Below are 18,457 nucleotides of genomic sequence, written 5' to 3'. Positions count from 1 at the left end.
TTTTCGGACAGTGTGTGGAGAGTCCCAACATTTTTCGTACGGCCGAGATCTCTGCATGTATTGCCGATCGTACGATTTTCAGAGGGAGACTAGCTGTCACTAGCTTTGGTCGGACATAACTTTCGAACGATTGCAGAACATCGGCTGATCTGTTCTTTTGTACTTTATTTGATCGGCACTTTACTTGTTAGTGGCAGGTCGGGAGATGGGAGATCGTACAATGATTCGTATGATCGGATCTTTGCGTCTATGGCCAGCTTTATACCAGAAACTTTATTCTGGTTTACGGCACACAAGGCATTTTGGTCACTGATCAAAACATCACTACCTGACGGGACTCTCCACACGGTCCGAAAATCGTACGAATCATCGATTCATACGATCAGATCTTTGCGTCTATGGCCAGCTTTATACCAGAAACTTTATTCTGGTTACGGCACACAAGGCATTTTGGTCACTGATCAAAACATCACTACCTGCTTGCATTACTTTTATGACATTACATATATTTCATCACTAAAGTTATTTTTCTAATAGCATGTCCTTTGTTGGTGTACAGTGCTGAAATAAATAACTTTATTTAGGATGACAGAGCCATAGAACTACAAAAGGAAATTGTATGAGAGGCACTGAAAGCAGTTTGGGAATATAACATTCTAATTGATGTTAAATTCCTAAGTAATTGTGAGATTCATGTAATTTTTTACAAAGTTTGCAAGATGGTGGGAGGCCTACAAATTTTAATATAGGCCCAATATCTTCTATAAGGATGTTGACAACATTCTTTTGTTTCCGAAATAGGTTGTACAGGAAAAAGATGTTAATGACATTGTATGCTCATTTTGTCATGAAGTACTTGATTTGGAATTCCACCTGGTAAACATTCATGTAAAAGGATTAGCTGAACAGATATGAGTGGCATCTAATTAAAAGAAGCAGGCGTGCTTGTCTGGGTCACTTATTACAACAGCCTTGTGCTTGTCGGCTCACTCATTAGCTCTCTCCTATCCCCAGTTGGGACATGCATTATTCATTCAGTAGCTTTTTCTGCTTACGGAAGCATGTCAGGAATTTTTCCTCCTATGTCTTGCAGATAATGTTTTTTTTATTTTGCTTCAATACCTATCTAAAATACCCTTGAAGCATTGTGAGGGTTACAATAATTCCTGTGGGTGCCAGCTAATAAATCATTTAATTAAGTAGCAGCCCACAAATATTGTCTGTTCATATGCAAGCAAAGAGATATCCTGCATAAGGTACTTTCTGTTCCTGAGACATCTATATCCAGCATTGCAGAATTTTTCTTTGTTGATTGGGATTTCAATGGATGATATCATGAAAACCCAAGTTGCAACGACCTAAAATGGAAAAGGTGAATAAATTATAAAAAGTGACTTCACCAGTGTTCTACTTGTTGGGATTTTTTGCACACTTCATTTATGCACCAGATGTCTGGCAAAATTGTACTTGATTTTATCATGTGAATGAATAAAAAGCATAAAAATTATATTTCTCAGAATTGGTGTGATACTAATCTTTCCATGGAACAATGGTTGGTAGGGTCTTCTTACATAGGGTTACCATCTCACCCCCTTAAAAGAGAAAACTTATTGAATACACATGCTGCAAGTTGGATGCACGACTGCACACAAATCCTTGATCCATGTGTCCAACTTGCAGCATATGTATTCTTTTAAATAGGCGAGGTCTCAAAATTGATGGTAGAATTTTTCTGCTCACCTAGCCAAGAAGGAATCAGAGGAAACACTGACCCGAAGCTCAATTCAGTTTGGATGATTATATACTCTCCTATATAGGAACTAAGGGTGCCTTGCCAAAATTCCATGGAGGAAGTAGACTGGGGATGGGGAAAAGGCTGAAAAGACAAAAGGCCAAAGGTGTGGTATCAAAAGGGCTATTAAGGATCATTTTCAAGATTTAGCCCAAGTCAAGGCAAGCATCAATCAGCATAGTTGGGAACAAGCCAAGAGTCAGTAAACAATAATAGCAATAGTAATGTAAGTAGTGTAGAGCACCCAGGAACAAAGACCTACAATCAGGCAATGCAGTGATACAGAATTTTCCCGTTGTGGTGCTCTGATATCATGTAGATGTGATGATTAAAGGGCCTCTGCCCCATTATGCAGACAGACGCATCATTACCTGTGTAGCATCTTTTGCACACTGAAGGGTCCATCCTAAGTTGCATCTACTGCATCTTGTACACAACGAATCAATATGGACGTGAATAAGTGTCTGTTTTAGTCAATCTCATGCAAGTTGCAGGGCGTGCTATTTGCGTGGGAGCATGGGTCAATTCATCAGTTCAGTTTTGTGTCCATTTGGGCTCATTGCACATGTGACCATAAATGAGGCCTCTAACCTACCCTTAACACATATTCTATTGCTTGCATCAAGTTCAGGCTGCTGATGGCATTTTTTATTGCAGACAGACTATAATCTCTCATACATTCAGCTACTATCTACCCCTTTTCATCTCATAGAATAATTATTATACACCATATGGCTTTTATTATATGCATGTAGGTAATCACTGAGCACAGCATGTACATTACCATGGCATTTTTATTCTGTATCATAGTGTGTCATGCTTATTATGCATTGTTAGAATCCCAGCAACATTAAACAGCAGTCTGTCCATTATCAAGATACTCAGCAGTATGGTACAGTTTTGTGAGATCATTATCTGTGTAATGATACTGAAATGGATGCTAGAGGGGAGAATGTTCACTATCAGTGCATCAGCAATGTACTCTGTTCTTTATTAGTGTATGGATATATTAGAAGGAATCAAACAATAATTGCTAATTGTCACTGTTTACACACAACTTGTAGAATCAAAACAGTATTTTTAGCAGTGTGAAGGCATCCGTAGTGAAAGTGCAGTGCAACATTCAGGGCAGGTGAAGGTTGAAGTGTTCGGCCGCTGCTATGAAAAGTAATGTAATGCACACTGACCACCAGACTGACATTTCTACACTGCTCCTGTGAATACATAGCATTCCTACCAACACAACATGTTGGTGGAACCCATGTGTCTCTTTCTAGCCTTTCCCTCATGAATACAGAGCTGCCAAGCACTGGTAGCACTGCATTCATGAGAACCATAAAAGGTTTTGCAGTCCAGAATCGAAGCTGATGAGTACAGGGCAGGGTGCTAAATGCAAAAAGCATTCACCTTGCTTCACCATTAGTAAAATAGCCAATGTTCTCACCAAAGGATGAACACTAACATAGAGCTGATCTCTTTCACGTATAGTTAATTCCTGCACCCAATCCAATAACCAGCCCATGGTCTAATTGGTTTGATCATTCACTGCTCCATTTGACAGACCACAATATAATAGCCACAAAGTTATATACAGACAAAAAGAGTTCCCATATACAGTAGGCTTACTGCCCAGGTGAAAATTTGCCCAGTGTTTATAAATGAACACCAAAGATTTTTGAATAAATAATCTACCATAGATGCCATGCCTATCCAATAAGTATCCAACAATATATCACTTTTCAGAAAAATTATACTGTTCCACTTTATAAAGCATTTGGCAAACCAACCGTGGTATGGTAACCTGTGATTTACAGTTACTATTGTATTGTTAATATTTAGTTTTTTAGCAATATGTTTTACTTTCACTTGATTTTGGTAATTTACATAAACGAGTGCTGCAAAAACAGTTTATAAAACTTTGTATGCTTAAAAAAGGCAAATAAATATGTTCATTTGATGATATGATATTGAATAGTTATTATAGCTATATTTTTCTGGATATCATAACACATATAATGATCTTTGAAGCAGAACTGTCTGCCTGTTTCATTGTGTAAGGATTAAAGGCTAAATTCTGTTATGTGAGATAAATCCCACGGCATATATAAAATACATTGCAAATTTATACTTTTCCAGCAACATGTCCTGCAAAAATATTTAGTGTGATGCTCAGCCTCGGAGGAAAAGTAATGCAGAATGAATTAATAAAGAGCTGAACACATTCTATCATCTCTCTCCCACAAACTCCATGTACCATTTAGAAGCTGTATAGCACCCGAGGGGGGATATCATCATGTTAAAAAGTGTCAAAGTGTTTTGGGAGACTCCACATCTTTAACCTTTGCTTCTCTGCAATAACCAGCTCTTCCTCTTTGCTTTGGGGTGGTTTGAAAAAAAGAATTATTTTATTTGAGCTTAAGGCCTATACAACTATGGACCCCCCAGAGAAGAACATAACATGTATAAAAAGGTCACTCAGAGGTTGATTTTATTCTCAGCACTAACCAGAAAATAATGTAAGGGGAAACTAACATTGTGTTACAATACAGTAACGTAACTAGAGGGGGGCTGGACCTGGTGCGGGACATGCAGCCGGGCCCCGCCCCCTCCGTACACCCGGAAACGGCCGAAGAACTCAATGGTGTGCGAGCTGCCGGGGGGCCCTGAGGGGGTGCGGACCCTGACCCAATCGCACCCCCTACTCCCCCGGTAGTTACGCCACTGTTACAATATCTGTAAAGCTGGTCAGAGACATGCAGATTTTACCCTTGTATCCAATGAAAGATTGGACATCGCAATCGAACTGCCACTATCCATTCAGATTAAATGAAGTAGTAAAAGAAGTCAAGACAATGTTCTGCCCATGCAAAATGCCAGACAAAGTCTAGTAACAGTCAACCATTTATATCGTCAGATAGGCAATACATGCAGAGAAATTATAGTTAGCCGACAGAAATCTTTTAACCTGTCCGGTCAACTAAACGACTGATCGACATGGTAGAAAAATGTAGGTACAATCCAAACACGGTCCAAAAATCATGCAAAACTTCGATTCGTACACTATATCTTTGCGTCTATGGCCAGCCTAAAAGGCGCTTATTATAATACACCTTTGAATAATGCTGATGTTTTTCTGCAATACTTTCTGTGGTGTGCTTTGAAATATTTCGTCATTGCCTTACTAGCCGAACTGCTTCCTCCTCAACCAGCAAGCAAATATTAGTGGGTCAAGCATGTGTAGTCACCATCTTTTTCAAAATCAATGGCAACTCCATGACTCAGCATGAGTGCCCTTATACATAAGCACTACTGAACATGCTTAAAAAGTCCTCATAGAGTAAGAGGTGCAATGGAAGATCCAACAAGGATGTCACCAGAAGAAAGCAGGCTCTGTAGAGTGCCACATAAGCACACAATGGCTCAGCTGCTACACAAAAGTGTAGAAATTTAATATACAAATAACATTCAGTATTCTGTCAATTAATCATTTAACTTATATCACTAATCACTCCTATCCTCAAAAAACCTTCCCTTAATCCCAGCTCTCCCACTAACTATCGACCGGTCTCCCTTCTTCCATTCGCCTCCAAATTACTAGAAAGGCTTGTTTATAAACGCCTGATCCAGCATCTCACTCACAACTCCCTCCTCGACCCCTTGCAATCTGGCTTCCGCCCATCACACTCGACTGAAACTGCCCTCACCAAAGTAACCAATGATCTTCTATTGGCAAAGTCTAAAGGTCATTATTCCATTCTAATTCTACTAGATCTCTCTGCAGCCTTTGACACAGTTGACCACACACTCCTCCTTGACATTCTACACTCAGCTGGCATTCGGGACACTGCTCTTTCATGGTTTACATCTTATCTGTCTGACCGTTCCTTTAAAGTTTCCTTCTCTAACTCTACTTCTACTACTTTCCCACTCTCTGTTGGAGTTCCTCAAGGCTCTGTTCTTGGCCCCCTGCTGTTCTCGCTCTATACAACTTCACTAGGAAAACTCATTCAGTCATTTGGACTTCAGTATCACCTTTATGCTGATGACACCCAACTCTACTTGTCTACTCCTGATCTTTCTAATTCTGTCCTTTCCCAAGTCACAGACTGTCTTTCTGCTGTCTCCTCCTGGATGTCACAGCGCCACCTGAAACTGAACCTTTCTAAAACAGAACTCATCATATTTCCTCCAAGATCTTCCCCTGTCCCTCAGATATCACTCACTGTAAACAACACCACCTTTCATTCCACCACACAGGCACGCTGCCTAGGAGTTATCTTAGACTCTCATCTGTCTTTTTCACCACACATTCAAACACTTGCAAAATCTTGCCGTATTCAACTGCGCAACATTGCTCGAATACGACCCTATCTCAGTTCAGAATCAACTAAAACACTGATTCAGTCTCTCATCATCTCCCGCCTTGATTACTGCAACTTACTCCTCACAGGTATTCCAACAAGTCACCTTTCACAACTCCAATCTGTTCTAAACGCGGCCGCTAGACTCATTCATCTAGCTCGCCGCTCAACATCAGCTGCTCCCATTTGTATGTCCCTTCACTGGCTCCCAATCTCTTCTAGAATCAAATTCAAATTACTTACACTCACATTCAAGGCCCTTAATAATGAAACCCCTCCCTATATTTCATCTCTAATCTCCAAATACACTCCTTCACGAAACCTACGCTCTGCTTCTGATCTTCGCCTCACTTCTCCTCTGGTCACTTCTGCCCATTCTCGTCTACAAGACTTCTCTCGGGCTTCTGCTTTTCTCTGGAACTCTCTGCCACAAGCTGTCAGACTTTCTCCTTCCTTCCAAACTTTCAAGCGCTCCTTAAAGACCCATCTGTTTAAAGAGGCCTATTCGTTGTACCTTAATTAATCATTGCTGTATCAAAAATGACAAAGTGTTTATATAATCCTAATGTCTCAATTGTACCCTAACCTTTTAGTTTGTAAACCCCATTGTACTCTGTAATCCTTGTCTGTTAGCCACCATTTATTCCCTGTTTGCTATAACTGCAGTAAAGCACTGCGTATCTTGACAGCGCTATATAAATAAATGATGATGATGATGATATCCCACTTTCGTTATAAGGGGCCAGACTGTGTATTCTGTATGTACAAATAGGGTAGGAATGAGACATTGGTGGTCAAACATGCTGATTACTGGACATACTGTACATTTTATATACTCGGTCTGTTTAAGTATTCCAAAAAAATGCTCAGTCTGTTGGAATGATGATGGAAGTAAAAAAAAACCTCCTCTTTTCTATAGGGCAGCACTTTCCCATTGTTACAAATTCATGTGCTGGGGCCAAAAGTAAGACCATCCCCCACTGGTTTTATAAATCATAGTGATTGCAATTCTTATCTTTTATAATGGATTATAATGAACCCTGAAACTGTGTATCTTAATCCATGTGGATGCTTCAGCAGCCCTATAAGAGAATAAAATTGTTGCCCTGATGTCTACCAGGCATGTCAAAAGGAATAATTAGGAAACAGCATTGCAGACAGAAGAAAAATTATCACAGGTTTTGGGGTAGATGTTACAGCAAATTAAATCCAGCCTCAGGTCAACAGAGAGCTAGAATAAATGGTAACAGAACATTTCAATGGAAAGCATTACTAATCTTCTACATATAAATATAAATTCTATACAATAGTTATAACTTGAAAAATGTCTGATTTATAACTGATTTGTCTTTAAAGGAAAGACAACAATCACTGGGGGTGGCAAACTTTTGGTTGTATTCACTTACCTGATACCCTGGAAAAATAGGATTGCTCTGTGGCACATGATGCACACCCCGAGCTGGGACAGTTTTCTGCTAAAAGGAGAATTGTCTTAGGGCAGGGATCCCCAACCTTTTGAACCCATGAGCAACTTCGAGAAGTTAAAGGAGTTGGGGAGCAACACAAGCATGAAAAATGTTCTTGTGGTGCCAAATAAGTGCTGTGATTGGCCATTTGGTAGCCCCTATGTGTATTTTCAACCTACATTGAGGCTCTGTTTGGCAGTGCACCTGGTTTTTATACAACCAAAACTTGCCTCCAAGCCAGAAATTCAAAAATAAGCTCCTGCTTTGAGGCCACTGGGAGCAACATCCAAGGGTTTGGAGAGCAACATGTTGCTCACGAGCTACTGGTTGGGGATCACTGTCTTAGGGTATCCAAAGTGCTCCCTATAGTGCTATAGTGCTTACAGCACATTGCATATGAAAGGGGAATGGTTATTACATTTGGTCTGTGCAAAGCCTTATTCATAGTGATGGGCGAATGTATTCACCAGGCATGGATTTCCTGTGGAAAATTTTGCTGCAACAAAAAAATTTTTGAGCATCAAAATAGTCGCACGTCAAAATTATTTTGACGCCCATTGACTTTAATGCATTTGGACTATAGAGTCGCATGTGTAAAAATTGCTTCTACTTGTTGTACGGTATTTGTGCCAGTTTTCCCAATGTATGTAGATATGTTTCTCTGTGGGTGAGCAGTTTTTCTGTGCTTAGTTTCATGGGTCGTGCAGTAGATTTGATAGAAATGGCAGTGACTCAGTAGCAGAGGACGAGGAACTTCTTTTCATGCTCCATCTATAATAGTTTTAAACCCTCCATGGAAGGACTATTTTGCATTATGCACTTTAAATTTCATATTAATGTCATCACCTAGCAGCTAGCTATCCTTTTTGTTTTGATATCTCTTTATTATATGCACATGGGAGCCTGAAACATAAAATCTCAGGCTGGCAGGGTTTGTTTTTATCGACATACTAATCAACCAGTCTCTTGCCCTCGAAATAGCTTTTCAAATTGTTCGCACTAACAATTTACTGCTTAATCTCAAGTGACCTTAGTACCTTATGAAGTGCAGCCTTGTAATGATTTGACTATTTTGAAAGTAGGTGGAGATGTTTTTATAACCTAAGGTTAGCTGTTGGTTGTTACTGGCAAGTAACTTTACCCATCTGTGTATTTGGCAAAGCAAAGAAATGAGGATGTAAGCCCCTCGGAAGATTGTTATCTGTGATCAGCACTTAAGATACATATGGTCAGTATAACACAATACTACAAATAACCATTTGATTGGCAGGGGTTATTCTAATTGTGACTCAGGGGCATTATGGATGCTGTTATTAGACAATGTACTGTCTCTAAATGGTGTGTTTAATGCACACCATTTATATCCTGAAATATAGGTAATGTTATATATATATATATATATATATATATATATATATATATATATATATATATATATATATATATATATATATATGTGTGTATGTGTCAGCTACATTAAATACAAAGTTTATTTACTACAGAGAGATTGGGAGTTACTATCGGTAGCTGTCGAGAAATGGAATTATCAAATTCTTATGAGGGTTAAATTCTAGTGAGGTGTATGGTGCAATTTCTACCCATGTGACATACAATATAGTACGGCTAGGGACACACTCTAATTTACTCAGAGCAGTCCTATCATGAAGCTAGCTACTTCAGCATATGGCTCAGATGAAGGGGATCAACAGGGGCATTGAACCCTCAAAATGTGTCAGCTACTGTTTATAATGCACATACAAGGCTCAGCATTGCTTTTGAAATCAGCAAAGGTCTTCCATATGCACATATGCATATGAAGACAACAAATAAAAAATATATATTATATTTAATAATAGATCTTTCTGTAATTTAGATCTCCATATTTTAAGTCTACTAAGGAATCATTAAAACATTAATTAAACCCAGTAGTATTGCTCTGTATCCAATAAGAATTAATTACAGTATATCTTAGTTTGAATCAAGTACAAGTTATTGTTTAATATTACAGAGAAAAAGGAAATAATTTTTAAAAATGTCATTAAAATGGAGTCTATAAAAGACGACCTTTCATAATTTGGAGCTTTCTGGGTAACCTCTTTCTGGAAAACAACTCTCCTACCTGTATTGGTATTTTTTTCAGAAAATTGATTAAATTCACTTGTGCATTTCTTCCTCATTTATAGGCATTTAAGGCTACATTATTAAACAAACTGTGAACTCAAATAAGCCTTATACACAAAGTCTATATCTATTTACCTATCTATCTGCTTTGAAGGTTTGCAAATGCTCTCATTCTGGAGTAGATGCTAATAAAAAAATCCCCTTCATTAAATGCATTCTTCTGGTGAAAAACCCTATCAAAGACCGCATAGCACTGCTTGCTGGTTGTCTAGAAGTATAAAATGGCCAGAAGGGTCTTAACTAAAGTAGTTTTAACATGTGCAAAATAAATAAACGATGAAGATGCGGTGCCCAAAAATGATTTGCCAATGTTGCATGCAGCATTTTAAATACAGAACATATGTTACCTGCACTCAATGAACCACTGGCGGATCTGGTCCTGCAGTATTTCCTTCAGTATTTCCTTCATGTCCAGAGATTCTGTCTCTCGGATGGGATCTTTTATCTGAACCAAAGCATGCTGATACTCGGCTTCATGTTGTTCCTGAAGCTCACAACGTAGCGATTCTGCCTTTCTAGCAATTACCTCTGCCATGCTAACCTTGCTGAAGTTTGGCTGTGGCATCTGTGAGTGTAAACAGAACTTTTATTTAAATGAAAAGGTTATTTTGAAGTTTTACTAATAAATAAAATTAACATTTTTATAATTTATAACGGGGCTGTTTTTTTAACTTGTGGAGGAGCCCTGACCATCAAAGGCTAGGGGGGGAGGTAACCACCAAAGGCTTTTTATAACTTGGGGGGGTGGCCATCAATGTTATTTTTAACTTGGGGGGGCCTAGTCACCAATGTTTTTTTTAACTTAGAAGAGGGACCTGACGACCAATGAATTTTTATAACTTTGGGGGGGCACCAATTTCTTTTAACTTGAAGGGGTACAAGACCACCAGTATTTTCTTTTAACTTGTAGGGGGCACTGACCACCAATGGCTTTTTATAACTTGGGAGGGGTTAAGTGTTTTAGTGCTGATGTCTGTGTGGCCTTTTAACTGTACTGGATCTGGGTGGGGCTTGGGGGCCAGGATGGGGTGTGCAAGGACCAGGGGGCCCAGAACATTTTGTCATGAAGGGCACCGTGATTTCTGTTTCCTATGAATATTCATTCTGAAATGAGTCCATATGCTTATATGATACTTACATTTAACATCCAACCATATATTTTCCCAGTGTCTGCTATGTGTTGGTATTAAGCAAATTATAAGTAAGACAATTAGCAAAAACTTGTTCCTTTGTGAACAAAAATAAATACTGTATTGTGAATGGGCCTGAAGTAAGAAGACTGAGGAGCAGACTCTGATTTCCCTTTAGGCACCAGAGCAGCTCACTAGAAACACTGTATAACGGTTTGCCAAAGTATATGAATATGCAATGAGTGTGCAAAAAAAGCATGAACAGTTTCCAATTAGAGGGCAACTAGGAAAACTGATTGACCAACACTTAGTTGATGACTATTTTTGTAATAATTCACAGGATGGGGCGATTATTGCACTACATTGACATAGTAAAAGACAATGACAATCATGTCAAGTTATCATCATGAGTGTTATCTCTATGATTTTTCCCAAGACTTGTCTCTTAACTGTGTAGTAGCAGGAGATAAACTTTGATATGAAAGACCAGTCTAATAGCCTTTATTGGATGCTACAAAAGTCTAGGACTTCCTAGTCAACTTGGTTGTCAACATCCTTAGCTACATCTAGTATTAGTAATTCTAAAACAACTGGACTTACCGAGTAATCATTGAAGACATTTCATCTGAGCAGCAGAGCTGAAGAAGCTGCTCGGATGAGTAGTGAAACATCTTCATTGATTACTCAGCAAGTCCAGTTGTTTAAGAATTACTTATACTATATATTCTATGACCTGGATGAATGAAAATCTTAATAGACATCCTTAGCTACAAAGCAGTTGGCCTATAACACATGGGGGCATATTTATCAAAGAGTGAAGTTAGAGATCACCACAGTCTGCTAGAGTGAAATACAGCCTCTCTCCATTCATTTCTATGGGATTTTTAAAGGCGTATTTATCACAGGGTTAAAGTGAAAGTTCACCAATTCACAAATACGCCTTTCCCATAGAAATGAATCGAGAGAGACGGTATTTCATGCTAGCGGACGGTGAAGTCCTTGGTGGCTGAAAGTTAAGTGGTATCCTAGAAATATTACACTAGAACATTTGTATTGCAAAGGATCAGCATAACCTGTTTATTGGCAAGGAAAGTATTAGCTATAGGATCTGAGCTAGCCCCTCTTTCCCCAAAACATTCTAGGGCCAACAAGTCAGCTCAGAATTAGGACATAACACGTCTATTTTATCTTTTGGTCATTGTGTGAAGACAACATTGAGAATGCAGACTGCATCATGGAAGTTTTATGGAGTTTAAACAAAAATAAAAGTATAGTAAGGTCAAAATATTCCTTTATTGTTCTGGCTGTGAACAAGAATACAATATATAGTGAATAAAGTACCCCCTCTTGTAAAATATAAGGATATTATAAGTTACCAAGGAGTTTCATGACCATATAAAAACACGAGGCCTCATATTTTGCAACTGGGGGTACTTTATTTATTATAATACACAAGTTTCAGTGAGTCATGTGACAGAAACGACATCAGAACTCACCGTTAATAACTGATGACATCAGAACTCACCGTTTATAAGGATATAATTTACAAGATATTCATAGCTTTTGTGTATTATAGCTTTTTATACTGCATCTGGGGTGCCCAAAAGGGAGATCGGGATCTACCAGTAGACCTTTAGTTGTGATCAATAGATCTCAGGATACTGTCAACAAAAAGCTTGACTAAATTACCCTTCTATCTTATGCTTTTCATTCAGATATTTATTATGTTAAGGTTACATACAAGGAATATTTGTTTGTTAAATATAGCAATAGAAATGTCATAAATAAATATAATATGTATGCAATATTTTCCATGGAACAGAATGCTAACAATGCTTTTATGGATGTAGATCATAATGGGACAACATCATTAAAAGTAGACCTTGCATTAGTAAAGTATGGGCACTCCCGTACTACATTAATTTCAGGTGTTTTGGGGTAATTATTTGATATTGTTAACAGACACCTGCTTGGTCCATACAATGCTTCATCAAAGAAGGAAGCAAATCAACAGGTTCAGATGCTTTGGATAGAACTCAATTCTTTAGTCCTCTACTGTTCTGACTGATTTCACAGGAGATTTGCAGTTCCCCTTTGTGCACTTCCCACGGCTCAAAACACAGATCCACATGTTTCTGTCAGCCCCTCTGCTCATTCATTGCCATTGCTTTGTCACTAACTTCCTGGCTAGCAGCTGTTTACATGGACTGTAGGAAAATGAGCCACCTCTTTCCTTCTTGAAAGAAATACGGAAAAAGCACTAAATAATAAAATAAACAAACCCTGTGGAAAAATAACAAGTGTTTCTTATATAATGAAAAGAAATCCACAAACAATAGGATGGGGAAGCTGCTCTCTTAGGTGATGCTTGACATTGTTCTAAGTTTATGTATCATAATTTAGAGGCATTGACGTAGGAAGATAACTCTGTGTATTATGAGAACCAGAACGTGGTTGTAAAAGTATAGGGTAAAGGCTGTTATAGCAGTAAAGAGAGGAGCAACTTCATATTAATAACCTTGGTTCTGAAATGAGATGTTGGAAGGGCAGATGTCCACATACTTTTGGCCATATGATATATGGTATATTTACCATAACAATGACAAACATAAATGGTGGCCTATATTTTATGAATAAATATACAGTATATATATTTGTGCATGAATGGTGTCACTTCTGCAAGGCATTAATAATGGCATTAACCACGATTCTCTTCTCACAAATAATTTGCTGTTATTGATAGCAACAATTCTTTTCTGCAATACCACCCACCCTCGTCCCCAGCACTTATCTTTCCTGTGCCGGAGGAGGTCTGGGGGACACGCATTGCTAGTGCAGAGAATGCAATTGTGCTATCTTGCACTAGAAAAGTTGAACTTCGCCTTAAAAAACGGAAATTCGGCTCTTAAAGGTACCAGGAGCAGCTTTTTTGCCTCCCCTGGTACCTTGCTCTGTGCTGCAGCCTGAGGCAATTTTTAACCCACCTCATTGGTTCAGCACCTGCAGCTATTGATGCATTGCAGCAAAATTAACTGCTTGGGACTGTGTCTCAGATTCAGAGAGGTTACTCTGAATGCCAAGTGTTTTAGCAATCTCTAACATTTTATTAGGCATCTGTTATACATGTTAAATGTTTGTACTCGATTGCGGGTCTCCTAAACCCCACTTTCCCATGAAATCATCTCATTGCACAAAGAATGTTTTCCATTTTTTATAATTCCAAAAAATTATTAATAATCTTTATATTTATTTTGGATCTGAGAAAGTTTTAATCTACATAATTTATCTCATTCTCTTTTAGTAACCATTTTTGCTACTTATCTCCCATCACTAAGTGGTGCTTCAAGTAAAACAATCCAATTTTAAAAATTTCACTGCATGTATATTTTGTAACCCAATAGGCAAGGCTCTATGCATTTATCTTCTAACACTTCCTCCTCACCACAAATCTCAGCCAAGACTGAGATACATTCTCACACACTCTCTATAGCCCAGTGCAGACTTGTGATAGCTTTTGCAGGGCTTAGGGTGGTGGCACACTGGGAGATTAGCGATAAATACTTGCTGCTGCGGGTGACTAACTTCCCCAAAACGGTTCCCGCCGGCAAGAATGCAGATCGCCGATGGTATGGCATACGTATAGCGTTGGTTTTCCAAAGTCGCCCGAAGTTTTCTTCGTGAGGCAAACTTAAAGGTCCCAGAGCAGCACTGCTAGGGTACTGTGACTTTTTGTCACCAAACAGCAGCATGGTTGGTATAAGTAGTGAGAATGTGCAGGAGACCAGCTTGTTTGCTTCTAAAGATGAGCTCAAAGCTTCTATAACACTGAAAGAGAGGAGGAAATATAGTGACTTCAAAAAGACTGAATGAAGAAACGCAAAACTTAAGTTGTGTCACTTATGATCATACTTGGCTTAAGAAGTTATGATACAATTTACATACACAAAGTATAATATATTTAGTTTAAATGGCAATTTAAAGTGCACTTGTAAAAAATCACTTTTATAGCAAGTAGCCTTCATTATCCACTCCATGAAAGCAGAGAAATCCCTGTGGAAATATAATGTTTTACCACTACATTTCTATAAAACTAGAAGTTTGCGGTTGCGCATCAGTACTGTGACAACATCAGTTTGTTTGCTTTGGAAATGGAGGTGGCACATGCTGTCAGGAGGGTGAATGACAGTTAGCAGCGGGCCCCAGACAGTACAGCGTGCAGGCTAATGATGTGCTTGCAGCCTCTGAACTGTGTGGCTCTCGCGCACATCTGCTGAATCTCAGCAAATGAAGTAAAGGACAAGCAATTTGTTACAAAAGTTTCAACAAATAAATAACCTTAATCGCAAGGCACTGGTTGCTAAACAGCCTAATCAAGCTAATCTATATGCATTCAGGGTGATTTCTCTTTATTTATTGTGCTATCTAATTATTCTGGAGAAATAATGAGGAACAAGAAAGATATAACATTTATGTCTGCATCAATCTGCCAAACAACAGAACCTACAAATAATTTCTTTGGCATATGTGTATATTTTGGTAAACAAATACTATAAACAATTTTCATATTAAGGATAGGAAGTGCACAACGGTTGAAGACCAGGAAGTGCATTTAGGTTGCCAATTTTCTTGTTTGGTTTTTAAGTTAATCCTGTTTTTTAAGAGCTCAACCCTGTGTTTCTCCCAGGCAGTTTAACATCTGTTTATTGCAATGCTTTTTACCATCTCCATGGCAGTAGTCAGCTCATTTACAAAGTACAGTAGTACTTCCTAACATTCTTCCTTTCAGCTTTAGGGCACAATCTCTTAAATTATTATTCCGCCTGTTCTAAATATACATCCTGTCTCCCAGTCTTGGTTGATTTACTTATAGAATATTTGAATGTTTTCAGACACTTTTACTCTTGCCTCTTATCGATATTTTAATCATTATGTTTCTATGTGTACTCCAAACAGGAAATAGAAGTTTCCCCGAACCCACCTGACCCACAGAACATTTGGGTATTGGGCAGGGCACTATTTCTGCCTTATATAAATCATTGGGTTGAAACTGGCCAGTCAATCCCCAGATTGATTTTTCCCCTCAGAGCACCTGTTCAAAACCTGTGAAAAACAAACAAAAACACATGACAGAATTCAAAATGGATTTGCAGGCAATTTAGCATTAGGTGCTTTTTTTAAACACTTAGGGGCAGATTCACTAAAGGGCGAAGTGGCTAACACTAGCGACTTTTTTGCCAGCGTTGCCACCTGCAGGGACATTGCCAATTCCCTAACAGGCGCCAATTCTCTAGTGCAGGGATCCCCAACCAGTAGCCCGTGAGCAACATGTTGCTCTCCAACCCCTTGAATGTTGCCCCCAGTGGTCTCAAAGCAGGAACTTATTTTTGAATTCTAGGCTTGGAAGCAAGTTCTGGTTGCATAAAAACCAGGTGTATTGCCAAACAGAGCCTCAATGTAGGTTGATTATCCACATAGGGACTACCAAATGGCCAATCACAGAACTTGTTTGGCACTCCAAGAACATTTTTCATGCTAGTGTTGCTCCCCAATGCCTTTTACTGCTGAATGTTGTTCATGGGTTCAAAAGGTTGGGGATCCCTGCTCTAGCGAAAAGGACTGTCGCTAGCATTCATTCACACTCTATCGCCAGGCAACTTTTCGCTCTGGCCAAAGATATTTGAGATATTTTGCCAAGCTCTTATCTATGTTGGTACTTCTGCACCCCCTACTTTCTTTTAGTTAGTATTAGGCATATGTTGTCTTTAATTCACTTTTGCAGTTTCTATCTTAAATTTTACTAAACATTCTAATGTACATAATGTATAATTCAGTTATCGGTAAGAACTGTATTTTAGTTGCATAATCTTGTTTTTCACATTTCACACAACAAATTAATCTAATATTCAATATTTTCTGCACCTATGCTTTACTTCTCAACAATAAATAATACTCATCAATGCTCTCTCATACCAAGTTTCCTTGGTTCTTCCTGCTAAAATAGCATTCTTACATATATATTCTCCTCCAGCACAGGCTTACCAGATACTGTCTACAACAAATTAGAGGTATGCCCTCTATACGTTTGGTCTGTAGTATTAACCTTCCATGTAGTGTTTAAAGAAATTGGATCTGGTGTATTGCCTTAGCTATCATTACAGTTGTAATGACTTCTTCTCAAAGCACATTGTCTAATTTTTAGCTTGCTTTGTAGCCCTATAAATCATTCTTCTATTCAAAAGTCTAAAGTTCCTTAAAATCCCCATAAACATTCAGTCTCTGACACTTTAACCCAAATTAATGATGCTTTTAAGTCACTCAATATCTTTCACGAGCAAGGTAATCTGACCATTTGCTTTGATTTCTGTCTCTTAAATAGTTTTCGAAATTTTCACTTAACTTATTTTTTACAGAGATACTGACAATTTGGGCATTTCATTTAAGAAATAATAATAATGTCACTCATTTCTTTCTACAAATCTCTTTAACAAAACAGAATAAATGGTTATACTTTTGCAATATTGGTATTGTGTTACAATTATTAATTGGATATATTTTCTGCTATTAAATTAACACTAGTGATAGACAATGTAAAATGCAAAAGAATAAAATACCACCTAAAAGTACAAGGAAAATCAAAGAAGAAAATGTGCTCAACAGTTCAAATAAGACAGGGTTTTAGAATATTATTGTATTCCATAGGAGCAATGCAAAGACTGCCAGTACCAAATCTAATCTATAACATATTCACAAGCCTGGTGTACTTGAAATTAAAAGCATCTTCCAACAGCCATAAACTCCTTTCCTTTCTCACCATTCTTATACATACCACTGCTAAAAGAATCAAGAATTGATTTAGATGGTTGTGGGATGCCAACCAGTGGCCTAAATCAAGAATAACTTGCCTTTTCTGATCAATCTGGTTAAAATATTGCATAACCTATTGCTTTCATAAGACAAAAACAGATAAATAGCATTTGGACTCCAGAGACAGGCCTCAAAAGGATAATAAAGTGACCAGGAAGGCAATTAGCTAAGAAAAATATTTGTGCATTGAGAAGAATTGGCCTGGCACATTAAGTAAGCATATATAGGACTTTCATTGCCATATATCATACTTTCCCACTGCTACATGTGATCGCTGGAAAGGTTTTGGGGAGGGCAAGCAATGCGGGATGCATGTTAATGGACATTCTATAAATTGCAGGCCCACTCTAGCTCTTACTTTGCTGGGCTAATGGCCCAGAACATCTGTTCCAAGCACGTGCTGGGCATCGGCAGAGAACATTAAATGTTAGAAGTCCTTTATGGAGGGACATATCTGTGCAGATAGAAAACGAGGAGAAGGAGAAGGTTGGGGAGAGTCAAAGGCCATTAGCTGTGAAAGACTGACTATTAATGCACCCACAGAGACTTCATTAATATAGTAACTTCAGCAGTGCTGAGCCATCATTTAAATGTTCAGGACTGTATCACGGACTGTATCACAGAGGAGCAGCAAGAGAGACTAGCATGCGGAGAACGAAAAAT

At 38.4% G+C, this 18,457-nt stretch overlaps 1 pseudogene; it reads right to left on the bottom strand.

The window, feature by feature from the left end:
- Positions 1 to 18,457, bottom strand: part of LOC108703032 — a 93,713-nt pseudogene that overhangs the window by 37,088 nt on the left and 38,168 nt on the right.

This window comes from Xenopus laevis, chromosome 9_10S (genome assembly GCF_017654675.1).
Source record: "Xenopus laevis strain J_2021 chromosome 9_10S, Xenopus_laevis_v10.1, whole genome shotgun sequence".
Classification (NCBI taxonomy): domain Eukaryota; kingdom Metazoa; phylum Chordata; class Amphibia; order Anura; family Pipidae; genus Xenopus; species Xenopus laevis.
This window is presented reverse-complemented; position numbering and strand designations above follow the sequence as displayed.